Source organism: Lycorma delicatula, chromosome 4 (assembly GCF_047948215.1).
Source record: "Lycorma delicatula isolate Av1 chromosome 4, ASM4794821v1, whole genome shotgun sequence".
Lineage (NCBI taxonomy): Eukaryota > Metazoa > Arthropoda > Insecta > Hemiptera > Fulgoridae > Lycorma > Lycorma delicatula.
This window is the reverse complement of record NC_134458.1, coordinates 42,454,502-42,471,931: the sequence shown is the minus strand read 5'-3', so window position 1 is coordinate 42,471,931 and position 17,430 is coordinate 42,454,502. Positions and strand designations below refer to the sequence as shown.

The 17,430-nt window shown below is 28.1% G+C and overlaps 1 protein-coding gene across 1 annotated transcript in view; it reads right to left on the bottom strand.

The window, feature by feature from the left end:
* Positions 1-13,436, bottom strand: part of LOC142323323 (calcium/calmodulin-dependent protein kinase kinase 1) — an 881,066-nt gene extending 867,630 nt beyond the window's left edge. The window contains exon 1 of the mRNA XM_075362807.1: positions 13,223-13,436. The gene's annotated coding sequence lies outside the window, so the exon portion shown is untranslated. The remainder of the gene's footprint in view (positions 1-13,222) is intronic.
* Positions 13,437-17,430: the final 3,994 nt, after the last annotated feature.

The window sequence follows — 17,430 nt, the reverse complement described above, 5'->3', positions numbered from 1 at the left end:
TAATTGAGCTAAGCAAGCGCCATCATCTGTTTACATCACGTGTACAGGTGGCAAATTCAAAACAGACCTTACTTTAAAAGCACGTTTTGTATTTTTTAAAGATATATTAATTATATAAATATTTAAATCAGTATTCCTAAGAACGTTTAGAGAGAAGTGAAGCATTAAAGAGGTATTGAAAGAGACAAAATTTCAAATAAATTGATTTCAAGCTTTTCTGACCGGTTAATTCTCCTATATATTATTACTATATCATTAATATAATCTGCTGAAATAATCTGAATGTCATGAAACATAAGATAAAGGTAAAATAGTAGCTCATACGTGTTCTTTTTATGTTGTATTTCTTTAAATAAAACATTTTTATAAAAATATGTATACAGACAGAGATAATAGTTTCACATTGGCTCTTTTATACTCCTTAATATCATAATTTAAATCAGACCGCCAAGCATAAAATACAAAATATACGATATATTTTTTATTCACCTATTAAGCAATGATTAAAGTAGAATGATGTGAATATTTTTCCGAGCTTCAAATCACTTTAGTTTCTTTTATTGCGTCAATGGATAACGGCATAATTCATCTTTTGTTATAAATGATTACAATATAGCTTGAATTTTTTTAACTGCAGGAATAACTAAAAATTTTATAAAGGGTTTATGTGGCGCTTCCTAAGTAGGAAATAAATTACTGTAGTTTGTTTTTTTGTTGTTTTTGTTTTTAGCAGGTTTTATTCTGCTTAAGTAATTTAATAATTTTACGATTACTTACAATATTTGCACCATAAAATAAGTATTAGTATGGATTTATTTTAAACAAATAACTGTAACTTCATTACTCTAACTTCCATCGACATATCTCTGGTATCCGTTACAATGCAAGTTAAATAAAAAGAGCAGAGTTAACAAAGTATGTTACTGTAAATTTTAAACGTTTTACATTTACTTTTTTTAATATCTTCATGCTAATAATATACTCGTACTTTGAATGTACTTATTAATTGATTACACGACTTTGCAACGACTACACGATTGTGATATTTTTATTATCAATAATTATTAATAAAATAAAGAATATATATATTCCGTAATAAAAATTTACTCTATAAAATTATTTAGACATATTAAGTTTTATTTTTTTATTCGTTCTTCTATGTTTTTAAAAATAAAAAAATAAAAAAAATATATATATGGAATTACAAAAAAACCGGTTCAAAGATGTATAAGGTTTCGATACCTGTATTTAACAAATTAAAACACGTCATTTTAAGAACATGAAGCACAAACGACTGTGACCATTAAAATTCCAGTGAACTCGGCGTAATATAAATTGCCAGCATCCTACAAATGTTATATACCCCACTAAATTCAGATAGTTGCAATTATTAAAAACAAAAAAAAAATTGCTATAGGTATAATTTCAACACGTTTATAAGAGGTGATTCTTTGAATACTGTAGTATTAAACTTTTATCTGATAGGGTTAATTATTACTTAATTATAAAAAAAAATCATTAAAACACAGATAAATAATAAAATAATAGGGATAAACTGTAATCAATTAACCATACTGTCTCATTACTTCGAAACAAATTACACACATTCATTGGAAGAAATGTTTCTAAAATTACAGGTTACATAAAACCCAGTGTTTATATATATATATATACACTTTCCTTTCAAAATGTTTCAGTTCAAAAACAACGTTTTTTATGAAAGCTTCTTTGTTATTTTATTGTGTTTTTTTTTTGGCAATAAAGACAATTATATGTTTTATTATGAAACAAGCGTTCATTATTTTTGTCGGATAGTATGAACGGAGAAGTAAGTATTATTTTCCGATGAATGCTAAGCTCAATGGATGCCTCTGGCTGATACTCAAAAAGTTCTGTATTACAACTGAGATATACAATCGAAATTGTACATTTTAATCTTTCTATGAATAGAAAAAAAGGAATATTAAAACAGGATAGAATATGATTTCAGAATAGTATGAATATTAAGTTACTTTTTTTTTCCATAACTAACTAAAACCTAGAATTATTCAATTAAAAAAAGAAATTTAAATTTAATTTAAAAATACCCTAAAATTGACAAAAATAACATATAATACGATCATATAGAACAAATGAAATAGATTCTTTTAACCACAGAATACGGTGAACTTAGCAACCTCAAAATCGGGAACATCTAAAACGCCACCTAGATAATACATTCTGAGTATAATCCCTTTCACACTTTTTCATTTACCTCACCCAGTTTCTTTTCTGATATCAAAAAGGGAATTTCCCGACGACCCTTCAATTTTTCTTGATCTAGTCTGATACTTAAATAAATGAGGCCTCAAATTTAAATTTTGTTTAGGGCGCGGTAAAGACAAACTGGTATTGTTTAAGGCTGTGAACATATAAATCAACTGATGTAAATGACCACTTCTAGATTAGTGTAACACACTGCTGCTTTCTCTAATCGTAATGATATGAAATACAATTATGTAAATAGTTTTTACTCATATTTTTACATAATTATACATTACATAGGACACATCAAAGATGGGTAGGTTACCGACTTAACAGATTAAAACAAGAACTGTTCCAGAGTTTGTCCGGCTGGAACAAAGGAAACTGTGATAAAAGCCTTGATCAGAAGAATGCCATATCATAAATAATTAATTATAAATGAAAATAATAAATAAATACGAGTATAATCAGTACAAAATATAACAGTTTACTAGAGATTTTAATGAAAATTTAATTTAAGTGCATTTTATTTGCATATTTAAAACGTTGATATAGAAATTCCTGAGCTATTTCTAAAAAAAATTAATAATTTGTTTAAAAAAGTAAATAAATAAAACAGACCTGCAAGGAAACATTAGGTCCTTTACAATACACAAAGTATCATGCTAAGATTCACAGGAATAGTTTTGTTTCTGGTTTGAGGTGTATACACACATATATAAATATATGTGTATGTATATATATATATATATATATATATATATATATATATATATATATATATGTATGATATCATATATCATGATATTAAACACTTTCTTTAAAAAATAGATTGTGTTCATAAAATTTAATAAATGAGTAATTTATTCAGAATATTAACTTACAAAAAAAGATAACATTTTTATAATAACTCTAGGTTAATGGTCATAGGTTAGTTAGATGTAAAATATTTTATCTAAAACACGTGTCAAAATAAAATGATATACTCATAAAACGTGCACACGCGCATAAACACACAAGTACATACACAATTACTAACAAATTTATTTATCGTGGATAATATTTTATTACAATTATAAAACAACAGTGTTTACGCCGTTTAGCGTAAAGTTTCCGTTATTTTCAATGAATTCCAAGCTAGGGTTGGGGGTCCTGTTGTTTGTTCCAGGCATGTTAAATTTTACTATGTTTCTCATTTTTGGGCTTGTCATTTGTACCTGTTTGATTATTTGTTCTCGTGTTCGACACTTCTGGCGTCATCCAGACGGTTTCCCTCCGTCATCCTTAGTGACCGCGTCCATTCATGTCTCGAATTATTTTTGACTACCCCTTTCATACACCCGTTATTCTTTCGTTCCCATACCAATACTTGCACACATCTCTTATTTTTTACACACACTCTCTCCTGTCCACTACCTGAATCTGGTTTCCCCCTTTTTTCTTTCACGCCATCTTTTCGGCAGAGTAGATCCAACATTTATTCAGTACAGTCGCCTATGGACATATTCTCCTGCAAACTTTGTGATAATATTCTCATCCAAGCAGAATCTCAAAACTCGTCGCTACACATCTGAGATGCTACGTATTATTCTACCACTAAACCACATCACACCTCTGTATTCCTGATACACCAGTGCGGACTACGCCCAGGATTACTGTATGTATTCATGTATCTTCATTCACGAGTTCGTCTCTTGATATTATTTGTGTGCTACAGGCAAGTTCAATTTTCATTATTACGTTAAACAGTGATTTTATCATTGAAATTTGTGGAACATTCAGTTCATCATACCTTATGCCTTTCGATTTCAAGTTTAGCTAAAATAAAACCATTTATTCACTTAAGTGCAATCATGATAGGTGGCTTACCTGTTTTACATGTCTAATTATTACGATTTGTTATTGTAATTAACTATATAATTTATTTGTGTAACTTGTTGATCGCCGAGATTAATTCTTTGCTACTTATGCACTGTATTCATAATACTTCTCGTAAATTAACCTAAAGCAAATTACTCCTGATGTGCTGGTATGTTTTAGGACTTTGTGATTTTTGTATTTTCAAGAATGCTTATCTATCAAAATAAACTCCATTTATATTATTACTTATTTTAATGTGATTATATTGTAATTAACGCCTTCTATACTGAAATTATTGTAATTAATGTTTTCTAAGCTAATGAGATCTGTTCATTGCTAATCTTCATAGTACAGTATATGTTAGTAGTGCAACTGTTTTCCAGTTCCACTTTCTATTGATGTTATGTTTTAAGTATCTAATTTGAAATTAAGGTGTTTTATGTTCTCTTATTTTCAGGCTCTGTTACATTGTGTATTTAAAAAATGTTTATTCATGTATTTTTGCATTTAACATCATTATTCATTTGTTGATTCAGCTGATATGTTAAGTATCATTAAGTTATGTTAATTTCATAATTTCCTTTTATGTTTTAAGGTTATGATTATAACATAAGTTCATTTGTTACACTTTCAATAAAGTCCAATTTCTTTTGGCAAATACTAGCTGTGTGTATTTTGTTAACTTTACCCAACAAACAGAATTATAGATTTATTGTAACAACTTGACCAAAGCAGGATGCCAAATAGTTTTATTTATTTTTTTCTATTTTTTAACCTCCAGGTCCACCGTTAGGTATTGCTTCAGAGGATGAGGTGAATGATTTGAAGCGTGTGAGAAAATGTCATGCCTGACCGTGATTCGAACGCGGGACCTTCGGATGGAAGGCCGAGACGCTACCACTCGCGCCACGGAAGCCGATGCTGAATATCCGTTACTATGCTTTTTTTATATACTGCTTAAATTTTAAGAACTGTTCTGAATAAATATTTGAAGCTTCTGTTTAAAAAATGTAATATAATAGGTAATCGTTCCCATAAGTAAAATTTAAAAATTAAGTGTTTTCTTTTGAATTTTCGTTTATATTACTCTAACGATAGATTTATTTATCTCATTTTTATTAGTTAATCCAGAAGAGTAATTTATGTAGCGAGGTATATCTGTATAAAGAAAATGTGGTGAGTGATTCATAATCAACGCTCAGCAAAAACTACTGAAGATAAATTGATGAAAATTTGTACACACGTTCTTCTTACGGTGCAAGTGCTCACTAACAAAGGATTTTTTGAATTTTCGAGTTAAAGTGTAAAAATGGAATAACAATGAAATCTACTATTTTTTTTCAATTTCTCGATAAGAAATGAAAATGTCATTTTCATTTCTTATCTAAAAATCTTTTTGGTGTGTGTAATCTTCATATGAATATTTAAAAACAAGTTTGTAGATTTTTGAAATTCCGAAATTAAATAAAATGAATTTTTGAATTTTGTTTGAGATCCGGCTATTTTTTTTAATTTCTCGGTAACAAATTAAGATATCAATTTATGTTTGGTATGTGTAATCTTCATGTTAATAATATAAAAACTAATTTCTAGATTTTTTTGAAATTCAACCTTGACAGGGAGGAAGAAAGGTAAAAAATTCCAAAAAATGATTGCAAATCGTTCACATTTCCGACTGTACTAAATGAGATATTCACTCAATTCGAGCTTGCAAATTCTCTTCAGATAAATAAATATCTAAAAACCATTTTTGGCTTTTTCTGACTAACGATTCTTTAAGGGGCGCGAATGTGACAGCGCGATGTCTCAATTACTACTGTTAGTTTATGTGCGACGCAACTGGCTGCACCTGCCACCAGGTACTTGACTAAAAAACATAAAACAAAAAAAAAAATTGACCGCGACAGAAAAAACAAGAAATCACATAGAGCGAGGGAACCCGCGATTGGAATGCTAGTGCATATACATATATATATATTTATATATACAAATATATATATATATATATATATATAAATACTCACACGCGCGAGTCATTTTTATGATGTCGTATAGTTTCTTACAAAGCTGTACTGAATCGTATCAAGCATTTTCATTTGTGCCGATGTTTATGCCTTGTTTTTATCAACCCAAAATTTTATCAGTAGTTGTATAAGGAACTTATTGCAGCTTTAACTAAAATATTAACTTTTCTTAACTTAAAATTATTACTGGACAAGGCTACTCTAGTTTTTTGGCGATTTTCACCTAAAGAAATATTTATTAAATTAAAAGAAATAATTAAATCGGATAAAATGTTTTTAAATTTTATAATTTCTCTTTTTATAATTATGAAGAAGAGTTCCGACTACTTTCCTGAAGATCACACAATCTTTTCTTTATTTTCAAAAAGTTATTCAGTCTTTTCGTGCAACTTACTTTTAACGTTTGGGTGCAATCTAGAAGCAAAAAATTTCAACTAACAAAATTAGAATTAGAAAATTTTTTAGAAGATTTATTTTATTTCGAATCTCGTATATGACAGAAGAACCTTTCTTCCCTTATTATACAAAAAACTTTCTTTTTTAACAAAAGTAGAAAAAAAAATAACTTTTTTCTCAATTTTACATGACGAGGGAAAAAATTGTTTTTACTAATAGAAATTATTTTATAAAAAAAGAGACTATTGTAAATATAATTTAACGTAAGAATCTTGTAGAACTAAAACAAATTTTTTTCCAGTTAATACTATTTATAACATGGTATTCGTTTTATTATTAAAATAACGCTACATTTTTATCCACGCATCTGATTATTAAAAAAAAATATTCTTCTATTATAAAATACAAAACTAGATTAAGTTGTCTTATATATATATACATTATGTACATGAAACTTAAGTTTAATAAAAATATATACCGTATTTACTCCGGTAATTCACGCTCTTTTTTGACCAACTTTTTTTTTATATAAAAGTAAATGAGCGATTTATGTGAGGAAACGATTTTATATAGGTCTATAATGAAAATAAAATGTGATATTCAGAAAATTATATGTATTTGACTGAATATTTAAAAAAGAATACTGTTTAAAAATTCAGGGACGTGAATTACGCGAATAAAATCGTTATCTCACGTAGAAAAGAGGAAGAAAAAAATTGAGAATAATAAAATCAAAGTAATCTTTTCGATGTACCGTTTTATTTTGCTGAATGAGCAGTACTGGATATTTCTTTCTTGTGTATTTTTATAACTAGATATCTAATGGTTCGTATATCACGGTAAATCAATCATAAACTATTATTTACTAAAGGCTTTAGTTTTTATAAGTTGAAAATATATATATATATACACACACACACAGTTTACCACGAAGAAACGGAGAAACTTTCAGGACATGAGAAGGAGGGAATTACAAACGATTACTGCAACTGAGGTTTGTTATGATTTACCATTTCACGTATTTTATTTTTTTGTTTTGCTATTTTAAGAATAATGTTTATTAGGTATAAAAAAGAATAATACGATTTTCTGTCTATTTTTTTCTGTTTTGCTACAATAAAAAACCGAATTTTAACATTTTTACATTAATTTTCTCAGAATTAAATTCTCTACAAATTTTGTTACTAAATCTTTCGCATTTATTAGTCATTTAACAAAGCTACTGTAGTGCAAACCTAAGAAAAATTCGCGATTCGAAAACTTATGGATATAACGTATTTAACGTACTGAGCCAAACGAGGCAACTGCAAACATTTCAGTCTATTTATTTAATCGGCCTGCATCAATCTAAACTTACGCATTTCTTAAGCGTTTAAGTTCCTCGCGAGACCTTTTATCGAGCGAATCATAAAGCAATTTTCTAGGATCTAAACAACTAATGGCTAAACTCTCCAATTATCTCACACGACACAGTACTGAGTAGGGTTGCCCCTTGGCAATTATGCGAGTGCTCAGATCTACGACGGCTGTATATAGGGTAGTCCCTTGTAGTTTATGCAACGTCACAACCCAGCACAATAGCATTAGTGGCATCCTTACTTAATATCAATTAAGTAAGGAATAGAATATTAAAATATAAAGATACTCGATTAATTTTATAACTATTTCATGTGTTCCGAATGCAATTATCGTTTATTCAATTAAATCTTGACATTATTCATATCCTACAAAATTTCCATTCCATAACCCACGCACAGCTTCAATATATATATATATATTCCACTTACCAACCAACAATTTTTATAATATTTTTACATAGAATACGTCTTGTTATTATAAATATATAAATACATTTGTTTATGTATTTGTGAATGTGTATATTATTGTATTATAAGTATTATTATCGCCTGAAAAGAGTATTGCAACTATTTCATAAATGTTACGGGTGATATTTTTGTTCATTTAATACTTGACTTTTTTTTGTTGACAGTTTTCCTAGTAATAGAAAATATAAAATAGAATGGATTTTCCATTCTATTCATCAAACTGTGCTTTTTTATCTCAAAATGCTAAATAACTTTAAAAATTTTTAAAACCACGGATATTAAAGAAAATATTTTGAACTTCGTTATTAATTTTTTACCACAATGAATATTTCATGGACATAAAAACAAATAAAGCCATGTAAAATATCGATGCAACTGCAACATTCATTCATTTCTGGAGACAAACCTACACAAATAGTTTATTATAAAACATGATTGTCAACGATACAACCTTTGTATTATTATTATTATCATTATTACTATTCTATATTTCATACTAATATTATCATCTGAAAAAATTACATGAAGGACTGAAGATGAAAAGGCTTTCATCACCACAATAGAAATACAATTCATTAAATGACATAAAGTCAATTGGTAAAGTAATACCCAAAATTAAATGATCCAGTATAACAAATAAACCTGTTATTAAAGACACACGAAAAAGATTCTTCATAAAAAAAAAAGTAAATAAACTGGTCCTTAGACGACCTCCATGTTTTACAATGACCAGCATTTTGCTATAAGACAAACTATCTACTATTAACTGAAAAGAATATTATTCCACTACATTGTTTATAAAATAGAGGAATTTTTAAAAGTAAATAAACGGCGAAATATTTTTACATACGCAAAACATAAGATTATACATACGCAAAACTTTTGAAAGCTTATATAGTTGCGTGAAAAAAATCCTGCGGAGCTGTTGAGTACAGCTGAAAACATAACGTAGGATTATGTCATTTAAATTGAATTATTTATTAATAACAAATACCTAGTGGCCTTAATAACTTAGAACTAAATAATCCTCACTTTTACTGAAACAGACCATACAAAAAAAATGTAAGTGCTACAATATTATATTTATAATTATTTTTAATACAAATTATAATAATAAAAAAAATTCAGTTACTTAAAAAGTATCATTAGTTGAGAAAGAACACAACTATAGAAAGAAATATTTAAAAAGATGAAAATTGCTGTAAATAAGTTATTTATTAATATATCAATTTTGTATTCGGCTGTTGATTTGGAGATATAATTAAAGTAGGCTCTAAGAAAGGTCCACCCTTGTGGACCATCCTTGTGTTGTGTACAGAGGCTGGAGTACAAATGATGAAAACATTCGAATCTCTTGCAGTCGCATAGAACACGTCCGATTAATAAAATGAAGTACAAGACTGCATATGTGGGGATGTTGTTACTGTAAGTTCTTGCAAACTTAATAGGAGCAAAAGTTTTCGTATCTCTCATTCTCTGTTTTTCTTGAAATATTACTATTGTATAAAATAATGTTCCTGCTTTCATACGTACTGTACACAAAGTCATATTTTTAGACATTTTTAAGTTTTTTAACACTTTAACTTAAATTCACTGAAAATAACAATTTGTTGTACTTTTGTATTACATTTATAAAGAAATCCTGGCAATGAAATAATCACGAAAATTTAACTCAATTTTGCACCACTAGATATCAAAAAATTGTTCATCGTAATTAAAAAAAAAGAAAAAATTATTACATTACATTATATCCTATTAACAAAGGTTAATACTATTACAAAGGTTAATTTTTATTTTAATACAATATAACTATTATTACCAGCATTATTAGTTTTAGCATTATATACGAATAGAGTGTGAACAAAAGTGTTGTATACGTAATAGCTCACCATAGAATGAATAATTTCTTGTATCTACATTACAAACCTGTACAATGAAATCGTTTCCAGAAAAATTAATTAGAGCTAAGTAATTTAGGTCTAGATAAACGAAAAAGAAAGGAAATAATGGGGCCGATTGTAAACAAACAGGGGAAAATAAAATTAAAAATTCAATTACTTAGTTTCATTTTCATCTGGAAGAATTACGTAATTAAATAAAATAATCGTAAAAAATAAAAATCGAATAAGATTTTTTTTTATTTTCATTACTTAGTTAACATATTTTACAGACTAAAGTATTGTACTGTAAATCCGATTGGTGAATTTAATGCTGCGAAATGGAGTAGGCCAAGCACGCTGCCGGCTACCTTTCGTGGAAGCTTATCCTCCAGAAATTAGTTTCGAATATTCTCCAGAATTCTTCAGAGATAACTTTATACATACCATCACCGTGAAAAAGATTACAATAAATATTAATTCCTAATTAATTTCGATGCAGATAAGAAAACCAAAAACATATATTGACAATTAAAAAAGGAGACACTTTCTTTCGTAATTCACACTATAATTAATAATTTGTAATCGAGCTAATAATTAAATTAAAAGATGTATAGAATTGGTGATTACGCCGATCAATATCGTACATTCCAAAACTATTAAAATATAAATTCTTTACGAATTTCAATAATTTATTGATCTTAATTTTTAACGAGTGAAGAGTTACGCAATAAAAAACTATGAAAACAATACTATAAAAAATAAAATTCAATCTAGATAATAATATAAGGTTTTACATTGGAAAATAACTTTTTAGATTAATTTTCCAACAGATTTTATTTTATTTTGGGCTTTTTGTCATTTAAAAAAAAATATATATATATAAACAGTCATAAATTACAATTTTTTTTATAAATCGTCTTATAGTTTTCCATTAGGTTTTCTCTTTTAATTTTTAATACGTTAGGCGACTAAGACGATGAAATATTTTAAGTACATTTAATCATCGCTTCTTATTAATACCATATCCGATAAGATTTAAATGTTTAATATTACAGCAAATTAAGCGATAAAATATATTTACCGTAGGTACAATGATGACTAAATATTAATTAAACGCTGATACAGATTTAACTTTGTTATAAGTAGCATATTTTTTTGACGGGCCAATTGGAAGACACCGAATATAAATATGTTACTGTAATAATTAATTAACTTTTAATATACCTTATTATTATTATGGAAACACAATATGCGGCATTATATTCATTTGTATTAAAAAATGAAGTTTTAATCGTTTGATTACTTAGCATAAACCCCGCTAATAATACATTTATAAATTTTTATTCCCAAGTAATATAACCTTATACTAATTAAAAGAAAATATTATAATAATAGAAACAAAAAAAAAACATTAAAATGTTTTAAATCTTCAGCTGCATCAAACCAGTCAAATGACTGAAGACAAGAAGAAAAAAAAGCTACAGTAAATTGAATGGTTAATAAAATTAATAGTTTACGATAAAATGAGCAATTAAATATATTTTAACATCTAATTCATAAACGAAAATTTTTAAATAAAAATTAATTATATGCTACATCACTGTGCCTCTCAGTTTTTATATATAGCATATGATAAATAGCATATGACAAAAAAATATATTTTATTATAATTTAAAAATATTAAATCATAATATAAGATTTATTATCTAGTTCTTTACACTCAGACTATACATTATTATTTATCTTTAAAGATATTATCTTTTATAGCAGATGCTTCTAATAAAATAGTAATAAATTAAATAAGCATAACAGCTGATAAATTATATAGATTATGTTGTATATGCTGCTATGTATATAAACGGATCTATTCATTATAAAAGCTATAAGCCTGTAATATACTATGTAAAGACGTTGTTATACAACAATTAATACATTATTCTAATCGTGTGCTGCTGTTACATTTAAAAAAAATAATAACGTATCGTAATAAAAATAATAAATTAATCGATCAATATATTAAAAAAATAAAATAAAATAACAAATATGTTATCACAATAAGGTCGAGGGCAAAAATCGTAATCAAAATACGCAAGTAAAAGGAAAATTTATGGAAAAAAATACTTATGTACGATAAAAATAATAATAATAGTTCGCTTAACATAAGGAATTTAATTATTAGGCCTATAATTAAAAAACAGCCCATTATAATAATTATTATTTTGTATGTTATCATTACATAACCGACTTTACGAACGAAATCATATAAAAATATAGACTAAAAAAGATGTTCAAAATTTAATAAACAAACAAAAAATAGTAAAAAGATTATATAAACTGTTACTGCAATAATAAAAACAATTTTTTTTTTTAATTTATCTATAAAATAATCATTGTGATGTAAAAAATATTTATAAACAAAAATAATATATTATTTAGAGGTTTAAGTTCATACAAATACAAACAGAAGTTCTTAAAATTAAATGAGAATAAAATTTAAAAACTAATATTTGTGTATTTAAAAATAAAATACAAGAAAATCTGTTAAAGATTAATTTTTTATTGTCGAATATATTTATATTAACTCTTTCGTAAAAACCCGTAATAAGGAAACGTTAAAATTAAAGTTATTAATAAAACTTTGTTCAAAATAAATTAAATGTATTTATAGTAAATATCTAATAAAACTAGATTACATCCTTAAAACATTTAATAATTGGAATGTTTCAAAACTCTTGGTTTTCCCAAGAAAACAAATCTGTTCGACTCATGTAGTGAATTGTAAGTAATCTTTTAGAAGAAAAAAATGAGTTACTTAATTAGTTTTTGTTTGTATTAATAATATGAAAGCATGGAAAACATAAAATTATCTAACTTAAAAAAATGACACTAAAAAAGTCATTGTTTACAACTTTTAATAGACTTTTCTACTGTTTTATTGTTTGTAGTTAAAATCTTGTATTTTTAATAGTTAAATATTTTGGTCGTAACTTACCGCTTTATATATAAAAAGCTAGTTATCAAGAAGACACTATTATCAAATGGACGAATTATATAAAAAGTTTTTTTACGCAAATCAAATAAAATACACGCAGCGTCCGACTGCCACCTGGCCTCGGCAAAACGCCACAACAGACTACTAGCCGAGAGCGCGTAGACGACTAACTGACTTGCTCACTTGCACAGCTAGCTCGTCCGCGGCAGTGAAGGTCGCGTTACTCAGACAACACAAACAAGTCTGGTACCCCTCCCACAGTAGAATAACTCCTTTTCTGCCCGCCCCCACCTATATCTTCTCTGTGGGTCCTTCCTCTTCACAACCGGCAACCAGGTGTATAACCTCTTGAAGAACAACATCCATTATCGTGTAACTATTGTAATATAACTTTAAAAAAAAAATATGTATATATATATATTCACTTATTAGAACTTCGATTTGCATTTAATTCCATTAAATAAATTACTGGTAAACGATTAATTAGATTTGGTAGGATTATTTCAAGTTTTTCTTTTTCAAATAAAAAAAATACACCGATATCACACAGGCACACGCTTAAACGTACTGAGGAAAACAGATAAATACATACACAAAGTTTGTGACCAGGTTGTTTACACACCCTGAACTGGAGTTGTAGAAATAAACGTTTTTTTGAAAATGTATGTTCTATTTTAAGGATTTCTGCTCAAAGTTTTTACTAAGGAAGCCAGTGGTATATATTTATGACATATAACAGTATTTGTAAGTTAAAATAATTATGTCTATATGTCGTAGATTTTAAAAAATAAAGAAATCAAATTACTAAGCTCGCGGTTCTTCATATTCTGAAATGAAAAATCCTAATTTTATAACTTTATTGCGAGAAAGTTCATAATCTGAGGTGGTATCTTAATATAAATAAAAGTCATTTTATGTATATGTATGTGTGTGTGTGTGTGTGGTTATGTGGTATGTACGAGTATGTATGTTCTACATCTTCTCCTAAGCCACACACCAATTTTAACCAAACTTGAGACAAATAAAATATACTGACCGAGCAAAATACTCGGGGTGTTTTTAGACATTCCTATCGCACCCTTTGAGGGATGGGTTAGGGGTGAGAACCTTAAAACATTATAAAAGGTTAAAATTTTGGAACATTTTGGAATGTGCTTGAATATTTTTTAACACTATTACATTTAGGAAATTTATAGAACTTCCTAAAATTTTCTAGAGCATTTTAGATCATTCTTGAATATTTCTAACAGTATTACATTTTGGAACGATCTAGAACATTACACAATTTTATATAATTTTTTTGAAAAATATAGATCATTTTATACATTTCAAAACATTTTCTGTCATTCAGTTTTCAAGAAATGTGTGCACACGCTAACACATTGCGAGCCACTGAATCTGAGGACCAATGTCAACATCTTCAAGCAAAGCGGATCCAAGCTAAAACATCGCGGGTGGCTGAATCGGAAGACCAACCGTGAACGTCTCTATAAGAAAGGTAGAAACAAGCTAGAACATTGCAGGCGATTGAATCTGAAGACCAACGCAAACGTCGTCTACAGGAAAGGTGTTTAAAACTTAATAAATTTTGGCCAGTAAACCGATTTTGATTAAGTTTTCCACACAGACTCGTATATATGGAGCAAATTTTCGGTAAACTTTTGGCTCGAGGTTTTTGAGAACTTTTTGACTCGAGGAGGTGGGGTAGATAGTTTTATCGGGGATCAACTTTCTCAACATTTTACATATATAATTCCAATCTATATTTAACTCAATACAAGCGTGTATACTTATCCAACCATTTTTAGTTTTTCCCTCAAATTCTCCATTTCCACAAAAATCGTAAACGCGATCTTTTTATTTATTGAACATGTTTTAACCAAATTTGTTTAATCATCAAATAAATATGAATTTTTAAAAAACCGTTTAAACATTTTCAAGTATCATTATTTTTTAGTATATAAAAATAAATAACGAATGCCAGGAAAGTATTATAATTTTGTTGTCAGTCTTTTATCTATTGTTGTTATTATTATTATTTATCATGGTTCGCGGGTGACCCCTAGAAAATAAATATTCTTGTGATTACATGGCTGCATATACATCCGCACAAAACACACACGCGCGCGCGCGCGCATTGCAATATAAAGTAGAAAACAAATTTCTTTCAAATAAATATATATTTTTTTAATTTAACAAGCATAAACAAATAAATAGTGGGTATAAATGAATACTGAAAAAACCTTATTTTAAGGTAAGAGCTTTGTATAAATTTAGTGGATTCAATAAAGTTTTAGAAATCAATTTTAGTTCAACAACTTTTTTTGTGCTTAACAATATTATCTTTAACCATTTTTAAATCATCTTATTTCTTTTATTATTGTTTTTTTTTTATTATTATTTATTTTGTTTTAGGTAGAATCTATTTGTAGTCGAAAAACAAAATTATTCCATTCTTTTTTTTTAATTATAAGAAATAATAATATAACCTAAAGCATTATTTATTTTATTATAATTGTTATTTATTTTATTTTTTTTTTTTTTTACTGCTTTTAAATTCTTTTGTATTTAGTAAACATTTTTTAATAATAAATTATCTAAAATATAATAAATCATTATTATATGATTGCATGGAAAACCATGCAATCATATGACAAAATCGTACACAAAGGGGACTTTGAGATAAGTATGCAATTAAAACTGCAAAATAAAAGAGCATACTTTATTCAAGCAATTTTTGGAGGGAAATTCATTGACTTCGTCAGTCAGTCCTTAGAAGTAGGGGATGCGTTCAAAAGTGACGCAGCCTTATGGGAAAATGAGTAAGTTACAATAGTTGTTGAAAGAGGCCTCCATTATACAATTCACATAATTTAATATGACGTTGCATGCTCTTAAATACATGTTGTAAAATTTGTTGAGGAATTGCAGCGACACATCGTTCAATTCGCTCTGCAATTCGGGAATGGTATGAGGATGAATTTAGTAAGCAGCATCCGTAAGATTACATCCGTATCAGTCGAAACATTGTCCTGTTGAAATATCGTTTACTCTAGCCGGTCTGCAGGTATAGTGTTTACAAATTGTTGCATCATCTGTATGTAGTGCTCACTGTTCATTGTACCGTGAAAGAATGTCATGAAGGTTCGCTTAGTGGAATTGCAGACCAAACACCCACTTTTTGTCCGTATAGAGGAGACTCGCTTATCTGATGTGAATTTTCTGTACATTAAATGCATGAATTCTGTGCACTCACATATCCATCAAGTTGGAACCATTCTTCGTCTGACGGAAACCGATCATCGAGTTCTTCCCCATCTGGCATTACAGATGAAATGCCATTGACAAAAAACTACACCTTTTCCAGTGTCTGCAGGTATGATCAACACTAATTCTATACGGATGCATATATAAACACTTGTGCAATGCCGTGTGGGCTCTGCCGATGGAGAGACCAGACTTTCTAGATAGGCGTCGCACAGACTTCTTGGTATTAACAGAATATGCAGCTTGCACGTCGATCAACATTTCTGGTGTAGTACTTTCGGTCGGCCGCTTTTGGCTGCATCTGCCACATTCCCTGTCTCTTGAAACTTGTTGTACAACCACTTGATGTTGGACTTGTTTGGTGCATCCACACCAGACTTCACTGCGAATGCATTCTAGGTCTGGGCACAACTGGAACATTTAGTGTACTGGGGGGACAAAGAATATTCTCTGCTGCATTGTGTAACCCAATTTTCCACAATTTTCTTCATTTAAACCGGCAACAAAAGAAAGAAACATTTTTCCATAAGATCGTGTCACTTTTTGAACATTCTATAGTAGCAGTTCACTCGAACTGCACGTCATACTGAAGAAAAAGTATAGCATAACTAAATAATTACTAGTCTATTGATGAAATTTTAGTCTAATACGAAAACAACTGATGTATTTTGTTAAAGAAGAACTATTTGGAAGTCAGCATTACTGTTTTTTCTACTCCAATGACAGCTTCTCAAACAGAAGGTGCCTACTCGGTGCTAATTTATCATAAAATGTATTTTAAAAACATCTTAATGACAAATACTTAGTCACCACAACAAAAAATAACTTTTTAGACTTTTTTCTTACCGTTTTCAACATGATGGTTGCAAACGTACTCATTGATTTCACCTTGAGTAGAAAGAAAAAACCTTTCAAAATGATTAATTTAAAAAGAAAATATT